This window comes from Pinus tabuliformis, chromosome X (genome assembly GCF_031772625.1).
Source record: "Pinus tabuliformis cultivar Carrire ecotype Pingquan chromosome X, CPIR1, whole genome shotgun sequence".
Lineage (NCBI taxonomy): Eukaryota > Viridiplantae > Streptophyta > Pinopsida > Pinales > Pinaceae > Pinus > Pinus tabuliformis.
This window is the reverse complement of record NC_142308.1, coordinates 433,748,091-433,768,610: the sequence shown is the minus strand read 5'-3', so window position 1 is coordinate 433,768,610 and position 20,520 is coordinate 433,748,091. Positions and strand designations below refer to the sequence as shown.

The following is a 20,520-nucleotide window of genomic DNA, read 5'->3' as shown; positions in this document are numbered from 1 at the left end:
AAGTCAAATGCGCAAACTCTTACCCAATGATGAACTCTCTTCTTTGTACCTATAGCCAATTGAACTAACCAAGACTTTGCATGCAACTCCTTATTCAACCCACACTTATCCACCAAATTAGGACTAACATAGCTATAATTAGATCCAGGGTCAATCAAAATAGAAATAACTTGATCACAAATCTTACCATCCATCTCAATGATAGATGCATGATGTTCTACCTGTTTGTTATCCCAGGCTGTATAGATACATGGAATACTCTGACCAACGTCTCCAATAGTCTGCGCCTCCTGTGCATTGTATATATGGGGTATACCACCCTAATTCTATAGACAATCTCTCATGCGATGATCTTTGCCACAAGTCCAACACTCTATGGGCTTCCAACCTCCATCCTTGTTCTTCTCTTCAGCTCGATGTCCCTGTCCTCTATCTGATGCATTGAACCTCTTAGGTGGTGCAATATTCTCCTTGTTATCTGTACCCTATGGCCTTTCTCACTTTTTATCCCATTTTCCTTTGTTCTTTACATTACCTCTCCAGTCTGGCTTAGTCTCAATTCTGTGCTTTGATTGTTCATAGCAATGCTTTAGCTTTCGAATGGCCTCCTCCAATGATCTAGGCTCATCGAATTCAATCTTGTCTTTGAATGCAACCAGTAGTCCACTAATGAATCTCTGAATCTTAGCCTTATCCTCCTTGAGGTAAGGCACATACCTCAACAATTCCAAGAACTTACTGATGTACTCATCATCTGTCATGGATCCCATCTTTAGTTCATAGAACTATTTTGCACTGTCATCAAAGTATCTCTATGACATATAATTATTCTTGAATAACCGCTCAAATTCACTCCAAGTCAGATCTTCCTCATCTATATCTCTGACATTCTTCACATCTTCCCACCAGATGTTTGCTTTACCTTTAAGACTAAAAGTAGCCACTCTAGCTTTCATGTTCTCTAAGTAGTCATGCAATCTGAAGAATTTATTCATACCAAGTAGCCATACCTCTACATCTTGTGATCTCTTTATCTCTCCATCAAAAGTAGGAGGCTTTGCCTTCTTAAACTCATCTGGCAAGTATCCCTTATCATTCCTCCTATAAGGATGATAACGATGACGATCATAGTGCCTATCTGAATCAGAACTAGAATCATACATGTGTCTATCCCTTCTCCTCTCTGGAGTGTCTAACAATCTGGCATCTCTAACTATATCATCTCTATCTAATCGATGACAACCATGCGATCTAATACCCTATGCCCCATTAGTTTTATCTTCCTACTTGTTAGAAAATTATATATTACGGAGCAATGGAACACATAAAATATTGCAGAAATATAAACATAGAAAACACACAAAACAAGAGAGACACAGATATACGTGGTTCACCCAGTTTGGGCTACGTCCACCCCGAACAGCCAGTCCTTCCTTTCTATTATCCAACAAAATGAAGAGACACAACCTACAACAAATCCGCTGTAATATCCTCTATTTTCTCTCACAGTCTCACCTCTCTGTTTCTCGCTCACAGAATACACATCTATCACACAGCCTCAAAATACAATACCCTCATACAAAGAGAGGGGTTGCCTTCTAGGGCAAAAAACCCTAAACTAAACATAAGTTCTACCATCAGATCATCCGCCTAATGAACGGCCCAGATTGACTAGAAATTACTATACTTTTACAAGGCAATTTTAAGTTGTTTTTAGGGGGGGGCTCGCCGCCCCCCCTGCAGCGAATATCCCATTTCAAACTGGGGTCCTATGTGGCGATACCTTTGAATATAGAAGATAATCAGGCTCCACACCAAACACTACTCATGACTGATCCGTAGTGGTCCTTGTCACTCCAAATCCAACAAGCTTTGAAGTATTACTACATTCACCTCTGCTAACTTTTCCTGTGATTGTATGATTCTGTCATTATCTACCTTACAACTCCTTATCTCCTCCTTTAGGCTTCTCAGTGTCACTGCCAAGTCGGAAGAGTTCCCAACACCATACTGCTCTTCGGATTCATAGGGAGAATCTTTGTAGTCAACCATCTTGCTAGCCATTTGATATTTCTTCCTGCAAGGCATAATATGTCAGATAAGCCAACTCACAACAAACCAACGTACCTTAGTATATCTTGGGGGGGATACCTTGTCTACAAAATCACAAAATCAACATGATACATGTATAACATAATCATAACAACATATAGACATACACCAATAAATGTATCAACACATAAACATCACTCTAACTAGGATCCAGTCATCAATGCAAGGCCATATCAACAATGCATGCTATGACCTCATGCATGACAACAACCATTACTCCATTGTACCCATTGCCACATGCAACCAACAATATGCATAAGAAATGCCAAATCAACTACACCTATGCATAAACGCATGTAGTCGAACATAAGTAATCAAATCTTGTAATCAACATACGAGACTAATACACATAGTCCAAATATCCAAGAATGTAACCTAACATACAAGGATGTAAGTAGGCACCATAAATCAACATGTAAGCGACATACAATCCATACACAGTCAGTGACATACTTATGATAATGCATTTCATGAAATCAATATCAAATTCTCCATGATAACCATACTACAACCCTAATCAATCATCAAGCAAATGTAACAAGTATATAAGTGTAAGAGACACACATGCAATTGACATGCATGCATGACCAATACATAGCCCATCTAGTTCGAGGGTTGAACCGTGCTCTGATACCACTCTGTAACACCCTCCTCCCACATCTACCCAAGCAATCGACCAACCGAGGTAAACACGCGACGAGAGGCCACTATGATATGATTTGACCTCCTAAGTCACCTTAAGGAAGTGGAACCATTGAAAACACACCATATAGACATCCAACATCATCAACAAAACCCTTAGAGGACAAGTCAGCAACTCAAACAGCCTGTCCTTGGGTCCCACTATTGTTTTAGGTCTCTTGGGCCATAGTCGTTCTCATGCTATGAGCAAGGGAGCGACCAACAACCCAAATTCACTCTCACAGGCATGCCTGCTAGTGACTATGGACCAAAATTGTCAATGTTGTGTCAGGGACCTTGATATTTAAGCCACTTTTTTAGGCTCAGAACCCAGGACATTGTCCAGAACTAGTCCATCTCTTCAAATTAGTAAAGTAACATGGAAATGAAATTACTAAAGCAAATACTTGTTCAAGACCTTGACTAGATCCCCACTAGCCATGACAGGCATTTCGTCAAACATATCATCGACATGTAACCTACAGGTTTTAAACAATAGAATTAAGTGTAGGGATCTCATACTTATCTGAGAATTGCTATGGACCATTGTTCCCTCATGTCATTTGTTGCATTATCATCTATTAGGTCATAGGCACATTATCCATTCACATACAAGTAAAAACATGCTAAGAGCCATACATAGCTATTGTCATAAAATGTGCATATAACCAACAAAACAGGAACACAAATACAATAAACATATAAGCCATCATATCCATAAATACATCAGTACCTTTATGCATGAAAGTCAAGCGAATGGATTTCTCATTAATGAATGCAATGAAACAATCAGAGATCAGACTACCACCTTGCACCTGATAGTAGAATGGCTGAGCCAAATCTCTCTTCAACCATTCAACCCCATGCCATATTCCAAGCATGAATGTGGGATCTCATACAACACATCAATCAAAATTCATCCAGGGCTTCCAGAGGTCATCCACCTCAACCCATCAAACAATGATTCCACCTCACGACCGGACATCACCAAAAGCATCATCAGATTGGTCTCCATCCAAGCCTTCCAGAGCGTTTGTCCAACCAAGGCTTCCAGGACTAATAACTCAATCCACCAAGGAATTCCAAAGATTTTGTCCAACCAAGGCTTCTAAGACTAGTAACTCAACCCAAGTTGTTACAGGGCTCCATAGCATTTGTCCAACCAAGGCTCCGGGACTAGTAACTCAACCCAAGCTAAGGAAACATGAAAACCAACCAAAACAAGCAATGAAAGTAAACCCACAATCACCATGGCTATCTAGGAAATGGAAAGGCCAGGAAATTCACTGTCGATCTAGGAAATCCTCCATGCCAATGACAAATCACAACTAAGAAACCACATGAATATGCTATGCATGCCAAAACTAGTGAAGAAATCATACATGCAACTTGGTACTTGCAAGAAAATCTGATGTAGCTACTAATGCCAATGCCTTCTTGTGATTTTCTACTCTTCCTTTTCCTTCTTGCTCCAAGAATCCAAGTATGCCACACTCTCCAAGAGTGCTCCAAGAAATCTCTAAGCATCCAAGAGTATGAGAGAGAGAATAATGAGAGAGAGCTCCAACACTGAAATGACAAAATGTTACCAACTGATCCTCAAAATCCTTTTTATGAATGAGGCCTCTATTTTATTCATTTTCCATTATTTTCCTTCATTTTCCTCGTCACATGAAACCTGTGACCTTTCACCTCCTTTTTATCTTAATTTCCATTATTTTCATAAATAAATGTGTCAAAATGCCTTTTAATGCCTTAGCCATTGCCTTTGCCAATTTCCTTAGTCATAAACAACCAAATGAACACCCCCTGGGATGTCTTGCCCAACATTTAGCTTGGAATAAGTGTCCTAGTCATCCGTGGTTATTTTTTTTAACATTTATTATGTGGAATTTTCACTAGGGTTGTTACAATGTTAGACACCTAATCCATGAGTTGTGATTTGGGTTATGGTGTGTTATGGCGATTAGTTATTAGTCCAAGAAGACCTAGAAACTGAAAGAACGGTTTCTATATGTATTTATATGTACCTCATGTACATCATTCATTGAGATCATTCATCAATAATATAGTTGAATTTGGTTCCAAATGTGTTGTTTACACTATGTTGGTTTGGTGGTACCAACAAAAACCGTGTTCAAAGAAAAGTTAAGAGATCCAGAGTTAAAATAGATCTAAATTGGTTTAATAATACCAACAAAAAGTTGAATCTCTCACAATGAGAGATCTTGATAGGGTAGAAGAAAAACCAAATAGAAGAACAAAGATGCCACTGAATCTCTCACACTGATAAGTCTTCATAAGGAAGAAAAAGAACCAAAGAAAATATTTCATAGGGGACAAGAAAGAAATGATGTCATTGAATCTCGCTCTCACAATGAAGGTTCTTATAGGGAAGAAGGAAAAACCAAAGAGAGGATTATATAGCTAAAGTTAGGTCCTCACCAATTTCATTTCCTTAGTGAAAAGAAAAAATGACCTCAAACAACATATCTGTAAAGGAAGCTAAACCCTCAGCAATAAAAAGGAAGACAAGGAGGTGTAAGGATGGCGCGCTGCAACTCTACCTACTCTTACCCTAGCCATAATACTGATTATAGTTAGTTTCATTCACCGTAACCTCCGAGACAACATCCGCAACCCGTCGTTCTCGCCTGCACCTACTTCCAACTGTCGACGGTTAAAGTCTACTGTTCCTAGGTTCAGCATGGAGGGTATGGAGCTGGACGCCGTGGATTATTCGTCGGATCCTTACCCAGAGCCAGCTATCTTCTATAACCCTAACTCTAGATCGGTTCCCTTTTCCTCTGTGCCATCCAGCTCGAATCCGATGCCGGTTGTCTCCCTCCCTAGGCTTACGGATCCACCCTACACATTGGGACCCTCTCCATCGACTCACCCGCCCTGAACTGCCTGCTGTTGTCTCCTAGAACCCTAAACCTTCTGGCTTCTTGTTCGTCCCCTCTTGTCGACCCCGTGCCACCTACAGATCACTGTTTTAACAAAAATCCTTCATCACGCTCGGGAACCGACCCTGATGCAGCCGCAGAGACACAAAATACCTTTGACCACCCTGGCTGCTGCGAGGCGACTAAAGTCACAACTCCTCCTTCTGGATGTTTTGATACCCCGGTAATCCGAGCTAGGCCGGTGGAGCCACACCTAGAAGCAAATTTCCCCTCAGATCCGTTACAGGATCACCCTACTACGTCATGTACAGGGAAGAGGAAAGCAAGGTGCGTCAAGGCATTTGGCAAGGATTACACCAAAAAGTTTGAGGAAGGACTCACCATGGGTGAAGTAGCCGACAAAGCAGGGAAAGTCCTGGTGGGTAGGGTTCGTGGAAGAACCTACATGGTGGAGCGATTGGGGTTTTGGGTTAAAGAGATCTGGGGACAGATTTTCATACAACTCTTGGATGTTCAGATACTTCCTTGTGGGTGGTTTGTGCTTCATTTTGCCCTTGAAGAATACACGAACCTGTCTATTGCACGATATTGGCATATTGAAATGGCTGTGGTGCTTATCAAAAGATGGAGCCCTCTCTTCGATCCGAAAAGAGAGCAGATAGGAGCTGGACCTCTATGGGTACGGTTACCAGGTTTACCACTCTAGTACTAGTCTAAAGAAGTGTTCGTGCGAATCGGGAATACCCTTGGCACCTTCTTGGATTACAACAAATCTATAGTATAGTCCAAAAATTGAATCCTAGCCTGCATCTTGGTGCATTTGGACACACAGGAGGGTCTGGAGGAAAAAATTATCCTGTAATGGCGTAACTTCACTAGGGTTCAAATCCTTGATTACGAGGGTGTGCCATTTAGATGTCGATGCTGCCACAAGGTCGGGCATCTGTATAAGGAATGTCCTTTGGTCTCGAAACCCCTGGAAGTGGCTATGGAAAAGGAGGAAGGCATTGGTAGGGATACCCTTGACATCCCCAAGAAGACTCCATTTGCAGTACCTGCATCAACTCAGAAGGCGACCCCATCTCAACTAGTCCAGCAATCCACAGGAAACTCTTCGGGTCCCCCATCTCCACCTATCGCTCTAGCCAGGGCAACACCTAAAGTGACTTGAACATCGGGTACTCCTCTCTCCTCTTCCCCTATTCTATATTCTGCTTATGAATTTTCTGCATAGCATCAACATAATGCATCTGTACAGGATCGATCCACCTCTTCCTCATCTATTCCTTACCCCCTTCTCTCCCATCACCTGGTTTACTCCACCACTTCCCCTTCCATAAATCCGGAGGCCACCTCTTCCCCATCATCACCTCCCTCGGCTCCCCCTCATCCTTATAACCTACGATCTCTCCCTCCCTCTGGGGGTTCTCATACAAATCTCTCTGGTCTTGGCCTGTCCCTCCCCTCATCAACTATCAAACCCCTTCATGGGTGCAAATCTTACCTTTCACACGCAATTCTCCGAGCTGGTGCTAAGGTGGTCTCGGGAAGGTAATCTTCATTAGATCGAGTTCTTAGAGCAAAGAATACCCATGACATGGTTCCCCCATGAAATGACTATCTTTCAACTGCAGGGGTATGGCTAGCTTGCCCAAAAAGCTATCCCTCCGTAGGCTATTTATCGTTGAGCCTATAGAAATTATCCTTCTTCAAGAAACCTCGGTGAAGCTCAACACATCATTCGAATTCTGCAAAATTTAAGCTTGGGATGGGAATTCCTTGCACTAGATGTTGTTGGTCGTTCAGGTGGATTGGCTTTGGGATACAATCCCCGAACCATAAACCTTAATTTGGCTTGGGGAAGAAAGGGGTTCATTGGTATCGACTTTTTTTTTGCTGAGTTGGGTATGGGTCTCTGTGTTATGAATGTTTATGGGCTGTGTTAGGGATGGGAGGATTTCTGGAAACAACTTCTAAATCTCTCTCTTACCTCATCAGACAATCTCATCTTGGGTGGGGACCTAAATTTTTCCATTGGATATAGTGAGTCCTGGGGATCATCGGCACAGATTGACCCACTCTCTGATATCATGGAAAACCTTCTTGATCAAGCTCACCTCTCAGATATTCCTATGAACAGACCCCTGCCAACATGGATGAACAGAAGAGTTGGTGAGGCAACCCTCGCTAGAAGACTAGACCGTTTCATCCTCAAACATTCGATGATACAAAGATTATCTCATTATAGGCAGTGGGTTCGAACCGAAGGCATCTATGAACACTTGCCTATCTACCTTGAAATATTTGGTCCTCCTATTAAGCCCAAAGCCTCGTTCAAATTCAATTCATCTTGGCTTCTGGATCCCTCCTACACAAAACTGGTTTCAGACTACTGGATGCAAAACCCTCCCTCTCAAGGACACACTTGGGTTGAGGGATTCTATCAAAACCTTCTGCATCTCAAGAAGCTCACTATCAAGTGGGCAAAGGAAAAACTCCAAAGGGATACCCATACCCTCACCTCTATAGAATCATCCTTGGCACACCTTATGGATGACCACAACAGGGGTTTCTTAAGCGTTGAAGCCAAGTCAAATCTGATTGAGCTAGAAAATCAAAGATCCATAATTCTGAAGGAAAGAGAGGAAACTTGGAGACTCAAGAGTAGAGCGATCTGGCTCAAAGTAAGGGATGAGAACACAAGGTACTTCCAAAACTTTGCCAAGGGAAGAAAATCCTCCAACACCATCTGGCAAATGCCCACACCAGATGGAAGTATTGCAAAAAATTTCAACCAATTATCTCAGTTGGGTATCTCACATTTCAAACAGCTCTATAAGGAGCCACCTGTCTCAAACCTTGCTGATATCATTCAAGTAGCAGGGCACTTACCAAGCTTTGTAGATCCGAAAGCGGCCACTGAGGTAACCTCTCCCATTACCGGAGATGAACTTGATGGGACTTTAAAATGGTTTCAGAAAGATAAAAGCCCTGGCCTAGATGGTTGGTCCATTGAATTCTACTTAGCCTTTTTTGACCCCATTGGGAATGATCTTCTCAATGTAGTTGAAGAGTGTAGGACCTCTGGAAAGATGTATGAGGCTATCAATGCCACCTTCATTGCTCTTATACCAAAATCCGACTCACCTGCATCCTTCAATGATTTCTGCCCCATCTCCCTCTGCAATACCCTATACAAAATCATTGCAAACCGGCTCCGCCCTATACTCTCCCATCACATTTCTCAAGAGCAATTTGCCTTTCTCCAAAACAGACAGATCCATGAGGCCATAGGCACAGCCCAGGAAGCCATTCACTCTATCAAAACAAGAAATTTGAAAAGCATTATACTCAAGATTGATCTTGCTAAGGCTTTTGATCGTGTCAGCTGGCTCTTCATTAAGATGATCCTGATCCATTTAGGATTCCCTTTGGCTTTCACAGACTGGAATATCTGCTGCATAAATTCGGCATCCTTCAGTGTACTTATTAATGGCTTTGCATCCCATTTCTTTCATGCCAAACGTGGACTCCGGCAAGGATGCCCTCTATCTCCCCTTCTGTTTCTTATAGTAATGGAAGGTCTCAGCAGGCTCATTGGCACCGCAAAAAGGGAAGGCAGACTCAAAGGACTGAAAATGAACAAACTCTGCCATCTCACACATCTCCTCTTTGTTGATGATGTTATGATCTTCCTGGATGGCAGCATCAAGGACTCTACCTCCTTCCATGACATTCTTATTCTCTTTGAAAAATCCACTGGTATGGCTGCAAATCAGACCGAATCTACTATTACTCTGTCTCACACCACCCCACAGGAGGATAGAGCAGTTCTCCATTTTTTCCATTATCAATTGCATAATCTCTTGGATGGATTGAAATACTTGGGTTTTAGGATCAAACCCTACAGTTACCAAATTGTTGATTGGATCTGGTTAGTGATTAAAATTGAGAAGAGATTGAAAATTTGGAATCATAGATTTTTATCAAGAGCTAGGTGCCTTGTCCTTATAAAATCAGTACTGGAAGTCACTCCTGTATATTGGATGTCACTCGCCTGGATCCCTCGGGGAATACTCGGATGCATCCAACAGATATGCTACCGATATCTATGGAATGGACAAAAGGAAGGAAAAACTTTCACTTGGGTGAGCTGGAATAAAATTGCATTACCAAAAAAGTTGGGGGGGGGTGTGGGTTAAAAGACCTGTCTGTTTTTGCCCAAGCTCTTGCAGCCAAGATGAGCTAGTCCCTTCTCACTTCACAGAATCTATCAACGACTGGGTCATACCACAAATACATTTTTCCGCAATAATTTTTGGACTGGGTTCATCTACCAGGCTGGCCTCGTTTGGGCATTTCTATAGTATGGAAAGCAATCCTACAAACGATGCCTTTCATTAGATCTGGCTTGGCATGGCGCATAAACAATGGAGCATCTGTTCACATTGGTATTGATCCATGGATAGGAGGGGGAAACAGATATCAGTTTCCACCTGATCTCATTCAATACCTTCATCTTAGAAATACCATGACGATTGCACGTATTGCTGATCATGAGCACAACACTATTTTCAGACAGAATTGGAGGTCAACACCTAAAATAGAAATTCTTGTTCAATGGCATTAACCCTGGGATTCATATCTAGCGGCTTTGTCTGAAGCTCATGTGCATCTAAATAATGACCTAGATGTACTAGTATGGATACTATGGTAAAACTAGGCTACACCCACCTTCTCTTGGATTGCAAACCTACACTTACTAAAGCATGGTGGCAATAGATCTGGAAAATGAAAACTCCTCCCCGGGTGCACCTCTTCATGTGGAGTGTTTTATGTAACAAAACTCCTACAGGCGATGCCGTTATGCACAGATCTATTCATGGCCCGATCTGGTGCGTTCTCTGCAAGCAAGGCTCTGAAACCAATGAGCACCTGTTTTTGCTCTGTCCGACTGTCATTCAATTTTGGCAAGCTACAACACAACATCTCTCTTTGCAGAATGCATGGCAAGGCCCTTCTATTCTCCAAGCATGGAACAAATGGATTGCAACACACCAGGGAGCAAAGGCACAATGCCTACCTCTTATCCTCTGTTGGACTATATGGCTTACCTGGAACCATATTATTTTCAAGAACGAACTGTCTGCTGGCCTCTTATCATTGCAAAGGCTGTGTCAGCTTATCATGACATCCCAGAAGAGGCAAATCCCCACATCCGCAGAACCTCGGCCCCTGGTTGGATTGATAAATCTAAGCCATGGGCTTACTTCGATGGAGCAGCTCAACCTCATGGTTGCGGAGGGGATTTCATGCTATACATCTTTGATCAACACTTCTATAAGGTCCAATTAGGACTAGGGGAGGGAACAAACAATTTTGCCAAGCTTATTACCCTCAGACATCTGCTCCATTTTGCATTAGCACATGATTGCACTACCATTCAGATCTATGGGGACTCAAAAATTATTATCAACTGGTTCAACAATAAAAATCATTGTCATGCTATTTCACTACAAAACATTTTGGATGAAGTCTACAATTTCAAAGCAGTGTTTAACTCAGCCTCTTGTCAACATATATACAGGGAATATAATGAAGATGCTGACAGACTTTCCAAGGAGGGCTCGCTACTACCCTGAGGCTTGTGGATAATCTCTGAATAGAGGGGAGCAGATTTGTACCAATACCACCACAGGCCATATATAGACCAGGATTACCATAGGGTGGAAAGGCCCTAATTATATATATTTTTTGCTATTTTATCATAGCTTTATCCAAAACATGTATATATTTATTTTTGCTGATATATAGACAAACAGTCTGAATATGTACAGGAAATGGCTTGGCCATTTATATTTTTGACACAACGAGTTTCAAAATGGTCATAGGCCAACAATACTCGCATATGCCTCGGGTATCTACTACATGTAATTTTTCCACATAATGAAAGATTACGATTTTTCCATTGGAAAAAAAAAAACATATCTGTAAATTACGTAAATGGAATCTAGAATCTTAATGTAAATGCAATCTAAATTCCTAATGAATTTATTTTTTGTATTTATTTGTCTATTTGCATTTGTATAATCATAAATTACGTAAATGGAATCTAGAATCTTAATGTAAATGCAATCTAAATTCTTACTAAATTTTTATTTATTTATTTTGTTTATTTGCATTTGTATAATCATTTTTCTTTATTTTTCTTTTGTTTAAATTGGGGTATTCAATAAAAGCATAGTTTAATTATTCTACTTTTAAGCTTGGTTTTTTTGGCAAGTCTTTAGTTGAAAGTGAGGGTTCACTTTATAACATTTTTTCTCCTTCTCAAATTTGTTTTTTTAATATATTTTTGGGTTAATTTTACTTGATATCTGACAAATATTTATTGGAATTATAAGTTTGAATTGTGTAATATGCATAATTTAAGCACCTTATGGGGTTTTTCAAGCAACCGAATCCATTTCTGCATTTAAAATGCAATTTAAACAACATAAAATTACAATCTTGACAATAATTATATCATTAGATTATGGCAATAAATGCCAAAATGAAGAATAGTTAAATTATGTCATTCAACAAATGGGAAGCATAATGCTAGTGTATAGACAATTAGGACAAGGTCTTATAACTCTATGATTTATTAACTGTCATGGATATTCCATTGAGGCAATTCATCAAAACATATCTTACAATATTATGAAATTTCTTATCATGCAATATTTTACTTTAAATTCAGATTCAATATTCACAAATGAGAGCACAAAACACTAGAATAATCTGACACTAAAATGAAAGAAGCTAAGCAAATAATACATCATCTCCAAAATGAAAAAAAGATGTGCCTTCTAAAAACCTAATACAAGAAGACTGTGGCTAAAATGAGAGGTATATGATTTACTTTTTTCTTCTCAAATATGAAATGAAAATATAAAAAAAATGCATTCACTATGGAGTTGCGATGGATATTGTGGCATGAATGGATCCTACATGATATACTTCCTTTGCTATGCTTTGATATCCCACTATCCTACCTAATTTGGATTGAATAGAGAATTAAATGAAAGGTAGGAATATAAATGGAAACACGCACAATAGGAATATTGCAAAGGGAACAATAATATAATGAGAACCAAATTTTATTGATAAATTAAATAGTAAAAGATTATGAAATGAAAAGCAATATAAACTAGTTAGAATGGTGGTAGCTTACCTCTAAAGAGAGAGGTGTTGGTTATGTTTATTCACAAGTTACCCATTACAAGAGCCTAAATGGCCTTTTAACATAAAGTAATTGAATATTAAGGGGTAAAACCCCTAAACTTAGGAGATGAAATGGAAAAAAGTAATGTAAGCCCTAGGAGTCTAGTAGATACGTTAACTTTGTAGGGCCACAATTTCCACATACAAACTCCATTTGGGGCACTCAATAGCTTGTTGGAAATATTTCAAAGAGAAGAACTATATGAATTAAGGATTGGGCATGTCATGGCAACCACGATGCATCACATAGTCAAATAACATTGTTTAAGGCCTAAAAAATGCTTTGAAAGTTTGGGGCCAAAAAATTGGAAAAAATTGTTGAGATGGGGAGCGATCCATTCTAATTCAATCAAAGAGGTCGGTGACCAATGATATCCACTTGAATCAATTATCCCCCCTTAGGAAGAAACAATATCCATTGCATTAAGTGCCTCCATTAAATGGGGAATCCTTTATTGAATCTAACTCTCGGTGGGCCACTTTCCTTAGTGAAGAAGTTGCCTTGCTTTGATAACTTGGTAGAGTTGTATGTTCTATTGTCAAGTACCCTTCATCATGGTCTCAATGATCTAGTCCATTATAGCCTACTCAATGTAGTTAAAATTTAGTTCTATAGGGTCTAAATGCTCAACCACATTGGCTATGTACAATAGAGGTGGAAATATGGTCGAAGCAACTCCACATAAAATGTCAAGTGTAACATAGGGAAAGTGGGAAATAGTCGATTCAAATGCATTCGAACCCCATGACCTTTCTGATGGTGTAAGGTCTATATCTGAGTGGTTTGAGCTTCCCATAGGGGCATAGAAGGTGTTATTTCTACAAATGCAATGCACCTTATCACCAACCTGAAACCTGTGCTAAAATTGATGTTAATCATGTCATTGCTTGTACTTAACATTTGATTTCTAAAGGATATCATCAACACAGTCTTGAATGTGCTAGATCTATTTGAAAAATTTGGCCCCAAGTGAAATTAGTTTGAGATCCAACTCTATATGCCTTGAGCTCATAGGGGACATCCATCGAGAATCAACAAAGAGCATATTGCTTTAATCCAAATGATTAGGATTGTATAGAAAATAAAATGAAAGGAAAGAATATGGATGGAAAGATACATGCATAGAAATATTATAAAGATCATAATAATACAATAAGAACCAAATTCTACTAATAAATCGATTAGTAAATGCTTGTTAATTGAAAAGGCAATACATAGTAGCTAGAATAGTGGTAGCTTATCTTTGAAGAGAGAGGTGTCGGTTACGATAATTTGTAAGCTACTAATAATAGGAATTCCAAATGGATTTTCAAAATAAAGTATTAAACCCTAAAAGGGAAAAAAAGCTAAATATATAAAATCTTAAATTTAGGGAATCAAGAAACATAAAGGAATGTGGCCCCCAAGGAGCGTAGTTGTTATGTCAACCCCTTTGAGATGTAACTTCTACATACAAAATTTGTTTGGGTCGCACAATATCTACTTGGAAATATACCAAAGATAAGAACAATTTTGGTTAAGGATTGGGCATGCCATGGAAACCTCAATTCATCATAGGGCTGACATTGTTTAGGGCCTAAAAAATGTGCTAAAAGTTTAGGAACAAAAAATTGGAGAAAAAATGCTAAGATGGGGAACCATCCATTATGAGTCAGTGGAAGAAGTGGGTGACCTGTGATATCCACTTGGATGAATCATCCTCCCTTATAAAGAAGTGGTATGAACAATACTTATAGTTGGCCAATATTTAAATACTTAGCCAACACAAAGTAATACATCATCATTGCAAGCCCTCCTTTGTGTGCTACAATACCTTTTCCCTTTTCTTGAATTGATTGCCTAATTGTGCCTAATGCATTGAGCAAGAGTTTCCAAGTGCACCCAATGGTGGATCCAACTACACTCAATAGTGAACCCAAGTGCATCTAATGCGTTCAATAGATATGTGCCTAACAAGTGCATCTCAAGTGCATCTTCATGGATACTTGCACCTAATAGCACTTTATTGGTCCATCTCTACCCCCAAGTGTAAAACACCTAACTCCCTAGTCTATATGTAACCCAAGCACGCAAATCTATAAAATCAAGTCAAGTTCTCTATGCCACTTTGTCTATCATGCATAGTGATTCTCCACGAATGGTTTTCTTGTGACAACCCTCTTTTTACCTTTTCTCATTGAGTTCCCTTCCAACCTTCTCTTGGTCTAATCAACTAATGCAACTAATCCACCTACCAAGGTTTGCAATGTGCCCAATCTATGAACAAGAGCATCTAGCATGTCCATGGTGCACCTTCAAAAGGGCCAATGCACTTCAAAACTCACTCCTTTATCTATTAACCTTACATCCAGTCTAATCATGTTATTCAATGATATCAAGGTGACTATGTGGTAGAGGTGATTGAGGCCACTCAAGTCTAGGGCCTTACATGATATGACCTCAATAGTTGCATATATGAGGTAAAATGTATATGATATGACCCCAAAGCATGTCATATGGGGGTTAAATGAATATGTAATGTATGTAATAGTGGTCTGCCTAATAATAAAGGGGGCACATGTGCAATGTGTAAATATGTATATATAAATATCATGTAGTCATTATACAAGATATGTGATTTGGAAATATGAAGTATTGGTTCATTATGCTTCTTGAGATCATAACATTACACAATGTATATTATTCTCAAGGTTGGATTTGAGGTTTTAGTTTTGGACAATTAATGTGAAGGAGAGCCCAACACTCATTGATGATAGAAGTTTTGGGGAACCCTCTAATAGTATGTCAATAAAAATAAAATCAAATGATTATTATGAGTGAATTCCTTAGAAAATATCTACAAGAAGGGTGAGTTGGGAGGGGTAAGTGTTCTATGCTTAAATGTTGTAAAGATGAAAATTCTATGTGTAATGACAATATTTTATTACCACCTCCTCTTCCCTTTGGGAAGCAATACAATGTGGCAGTTGTACCTCTAGACATTGTAGAGTGATTTACAATGGATCATTATATAACTTGTCATATATTTTTGGGCTTTATGGGTGGAAAATTTGGAGTTATTGGCTTGTAGGTTTCATTTTAGGGGTATGTCCAACTTTGTTGATTTGGGATCTATAAACCTTTGTAGCTCGTTTGAAGCCTTACACAATCATTTTGGGGTCAAAAATTCGCAACCAAGGCTTTTAGCCTCTTGACATTATTCTACACATTGAGAGATTTCCAACCGTGTGAAAATTACCTCAATCGAAGTTTGTATGAGAAATTTATGCCTTTTGCAAGTTGACATACCCTATTAATGACCATAATTCCAAATGGATGCCACATCAACATCCATTACTCACAAATGTGGACTTTCAGGAATATTCTAGAGAGTAAATACACAACCCTAACCCTAGATGGCTATTAGGCCATGTTAAACATTGGGTTGCTAAGATAGGAAGGAGTGAGACATTGAAGCATAACAAAGGAAGTAGAAGATAATAAAATAACCATTCATGCTACAATGTCCATGGCAACTCCATGTTGAATGCACTTTCTTTGTATTTGCATTTCATAATCGAGAAGAAAAGAGCAAGGCACATGCCTAACTTTCTAGCTAGTTTTTTCTTATATTAAGTTTTTTGAAGGCACATGTCGTGTTCATTGTGGAGATGATGTGCTATTTCTTAGCTTCTTTCATTTTAGTTCCAATTTATTTTAGTGTTTTGTGCACTAAGTAAATAATATTAATGATGAATTTAAGCTAATACACTACATAATAAGAGATTTCATAATATTTTAAGATATATTATGACACATTATTCTAATAGAATAACCACGACAACTTACATATCATAGAGTTCTAAGACTTTGTCTTAATTTTGCTAAAATTGTGTTTTCCATTTGTCATTTTCTATATGCTAACATTGTGTTTTCATTTGTTTAATATCACTTGATTTAAACACATGAGAAATAAATGAAAATGATTATACAAATACAAATAGATAGAAATGAAATAAACATAAAGAAAGACTTACTACTAGCCTAGATCCATCTTAAATCTAGATCTATCAAGCCATAGAGATCAAGTCCAAAGTTAAAATGTATCTAAGTTGTTGCATTCCATAATGGATTTCTTCATCATAACTATGCAATACCATGAGCTTGTATCTCTAAGCTAGTTGCATTCATAATGGATTTCCTCAAGCCTTTAAATAGGCTTCATCACAACAAATACCACAGACAAATACCACCATTGGTAAATCCATCAAATGAGTTAAATACCACAGACAAATACCACCATTGGTAAATCTATCAAATGAGTTAAATACCACAGACAAATACCATGGACTAAGCAATATCATGAACTTGTAAACCACCATCGGTAAACCCATCAAATGGCTAACTCAAACTTATCTAAACTTATATATATATATATATATATATATATATATATTTATTTTTTAAATTTAATTTAATTTAAATTTTATTTTAAATAATTTAACCAAACCAAACAAATATAACATAATTATTATTATCCAATTTTAAGGTCATGGCTTAGTCAAACACCAAATTGGTGTATGAAACCCCTTTGTGGGGCAAGGGACCCACCTTAGCACAACTATAGGAGGAAACATGTTCTACAATAGTAAAACTTTCTTAAAAAAAATTTAAATTACATCTTATTTAGCATAATTTCTCCCTTTTTTAAATAAAAAATAAAAGTGATAAAAATCCTAGCTAGACTTGTATAATCTTTTCATTGATATTTTCTTCTTCCCTATAAAGATGCCTCATTGTAAGAAATTATTGACCTTCCTTCTTTACTCCTCCCTACATTATGCCATTTTAACTTTTTCTTGAAAACATGATCTTCAAGAAATTTTAGACCAAAAATAAAAACAAAGTCCTCTAACATTTAATGAGAAAATATTTAAAAGACCATAGTCTAACACCACTGCTTTTTTGCCTGAAAATCATAAAAATTATGACAATATATTAATAAAATCCAACTTATAAATTCAGATTACAACTTTTGACCACCCATTCTTCTTCCCCTCCGTGAAGGACTTCATATTAAGATTTTCAACCAATACCAAGTCAAACATTAAACACGGTATAACTATCCCGGTGTGACTCCATCCACTCCATTAAAGCGTGTTCATGACAACTCTATCCACTCCCTTAATGATGCACGGGGACCCACCTTTAGCTTAGTAGTATAAATCCATTAATTTAGCCTTTTTGGTATAGGTTTTTTTTTCCATAAAATTTAATAGGAATTGATTTAAATTATTAAATTTATATAATTGACGTTGTACAGGAAGATTTTTAAGTTTTTAATTTATTTATATATTTTAAATAATAAAAAATTATATATATATATATATATATATTAATTAGTAAATTTTAAAAAAAATATAAAAATTACACTGTATTAATAAATAATGATGTTTATAAAAATTTATCTCGTAAGAGTGAAAACTTTTTTTTTGCTGACTACTAATAGGTTATTCTAGGGGCATGGTTTTCCTTGAATAAGGATGATGAGTCAGCGTGTATTTCCGGGGCGTGGTTTTCCTTGAATAATGATGAATCACCCTGCATTCCCAAAAAACAACTAGAAATAGTTGAGTGGTTTTCCTTGAATAAGGATGATGAATCAACCTGCATTCCTGAAAAACTGCCAGAAATAGTTGTTCTAGTGGTTTTCCTTGAATAAGGATGATGAATCAGCCTGCATTCCCGAAAAACAACCAGAAATAGTTGTCCTCATTGTAGTCTAAGACAGCGAAAAGTAACCGGAATCCGGGAAAAAAAATTGTAGATGCAGTGTTTGAATCATATTTTTGATGGTGCAAATGGATTCAGCACCATCAAAAACATCTATAACACCTAAAATTATGAACTTTGACAACTTTTACTTGGATTTACAAAAATCCCTGCGAGATTTTTTCAAAATATGACCAAAATTCTATAACTTTCAAGACAAAAAAACATAATTTTTAAAATAAAACATTAAATTATAATAGATTTTCCCAACATACAAAATAAATAACTAAAAATAAAAATTTAAACAAAAAATTATTATTACTTTTTCCGTTAAATTCCATTCTGGATTCTCATCCCCTTCGCCTATAAATGTTTACGAATCATGTCAAACTCAACTTTGGTTAAAATCACTTTGTTGTATTTAGGGTCATTTAAACATTTTTTTTTTAATTTTTAAATTCATTTTATTTGATTTAGTCTTAGATATATTTTTTTAAAATTTTTAATTAAGTTTTCAAAAAATAACTCTATCTAAAAAAGTATTTTGAATAATTAAAAATTATAATTATACCTCACACATATACCACTAAATTTATTTATATATTAAATATATACTTTGAATAATTAAAAGTTATAATTACACCCCAAAACATATACCACTAAATCTATTTATATATTAAAAAATGCACTTTGAATAATTAAAAATTATAATTACACCCCCAAAACATAACTGAATTGAGATGATAATTAAAAAAATAAAAGATAAAATTCAAACATCTACAGGTCCCAGCAGCGATAAAAGCGGCCGATCACATGGTGTGGTGTGTGGTTCCATGTGACCAATAACGAGAACAACGATGTTCCATCCCTGTTTCCTTCGGCGCCTAACACTTTAAAGCCCGCGCCTTCCCTCCCTGTCGATTTCATTTTTCTGTAGCCTTGCGGCTGAAAACGCCCCTGATAGCAGATTCAGTAGGCCAAGGTTCGAGTTACTGATCTCGCCATGGATCATTTGGGAAGAATGCTGCTCCTGCTGCTGCTCTCGCTGTTTTTAATGGCTGCTTCTCTGCATACAATCGTCAATGCTCAGGAGCTTACAGTTGGTTCTAACTGGCTGGGAGATGTTGCTTCTTATGAGCCGCAAGGGTTCGAATCCTCCGCGGGCCAGATCTGCGATGGAACACTGGGCGAATGCAGCGACGAGACAGGGGAGGAGTTTATGATGGATTCTGAGGCGCACGGGAGGCTTCTGAGGAGGATCCATTACTACATCAGCTACGGAGCATTGGCTGCTGATCGCGTTCTATGCCGGCCTCGGTCTGGGAGGCCTTATTACACTCGGAATTGTTACGGCGCAACAGGTCCTGTCAGGCCTTACCACAGGAGTTGCACAGCTATCACTCGGTGCAGGCGTTACACTAGCTAAGCTTCCATTTGGTTCCTCGTTTTCCCCCTTTCTTGAACCCTACATTTACTTGACCAGGGGTCGTATGTTTTGATTTCTTTAAAATAACCGGAAGTTTTGTTATGTATTCATCTGTAATAGCCGAACATTTTTTCCAATAAGAATGAGTATCTTCGGGTTGATAAATGTCCAACTGAAATATCATGAGTGAATCCGAAATGCATGTGATAGGTTCTAGTCCTTCCTAATCAGTGCCTTAAATCATCATATACAGTTTGTATCAGTAATTAGGAAACTGAACCAGGGATGTTGCTGAACCAAATCAAGAATTTGTTTGCAATGAATTAGATGTACGGTGTCTGCATATTGAGATCTAACGTTACTAAAAAATAATA

At 38.0% G+C, this 20,520-nt stretch overlaps 1 pseudogene; it reads left to right on the top strand.

Annotated features, from left to right (window-relative positions):
- Nucleotides 1-19,579: 19,579 nt before the first annotated feature.
- On the top strand, nt 19,580-20,297 carry LOC149140422 (protein RALF-like 34 pseudogene; annotated as a pseudogene).
- Nucleotides 20,298-20,520: the final 223 nt, after the last annotated feature.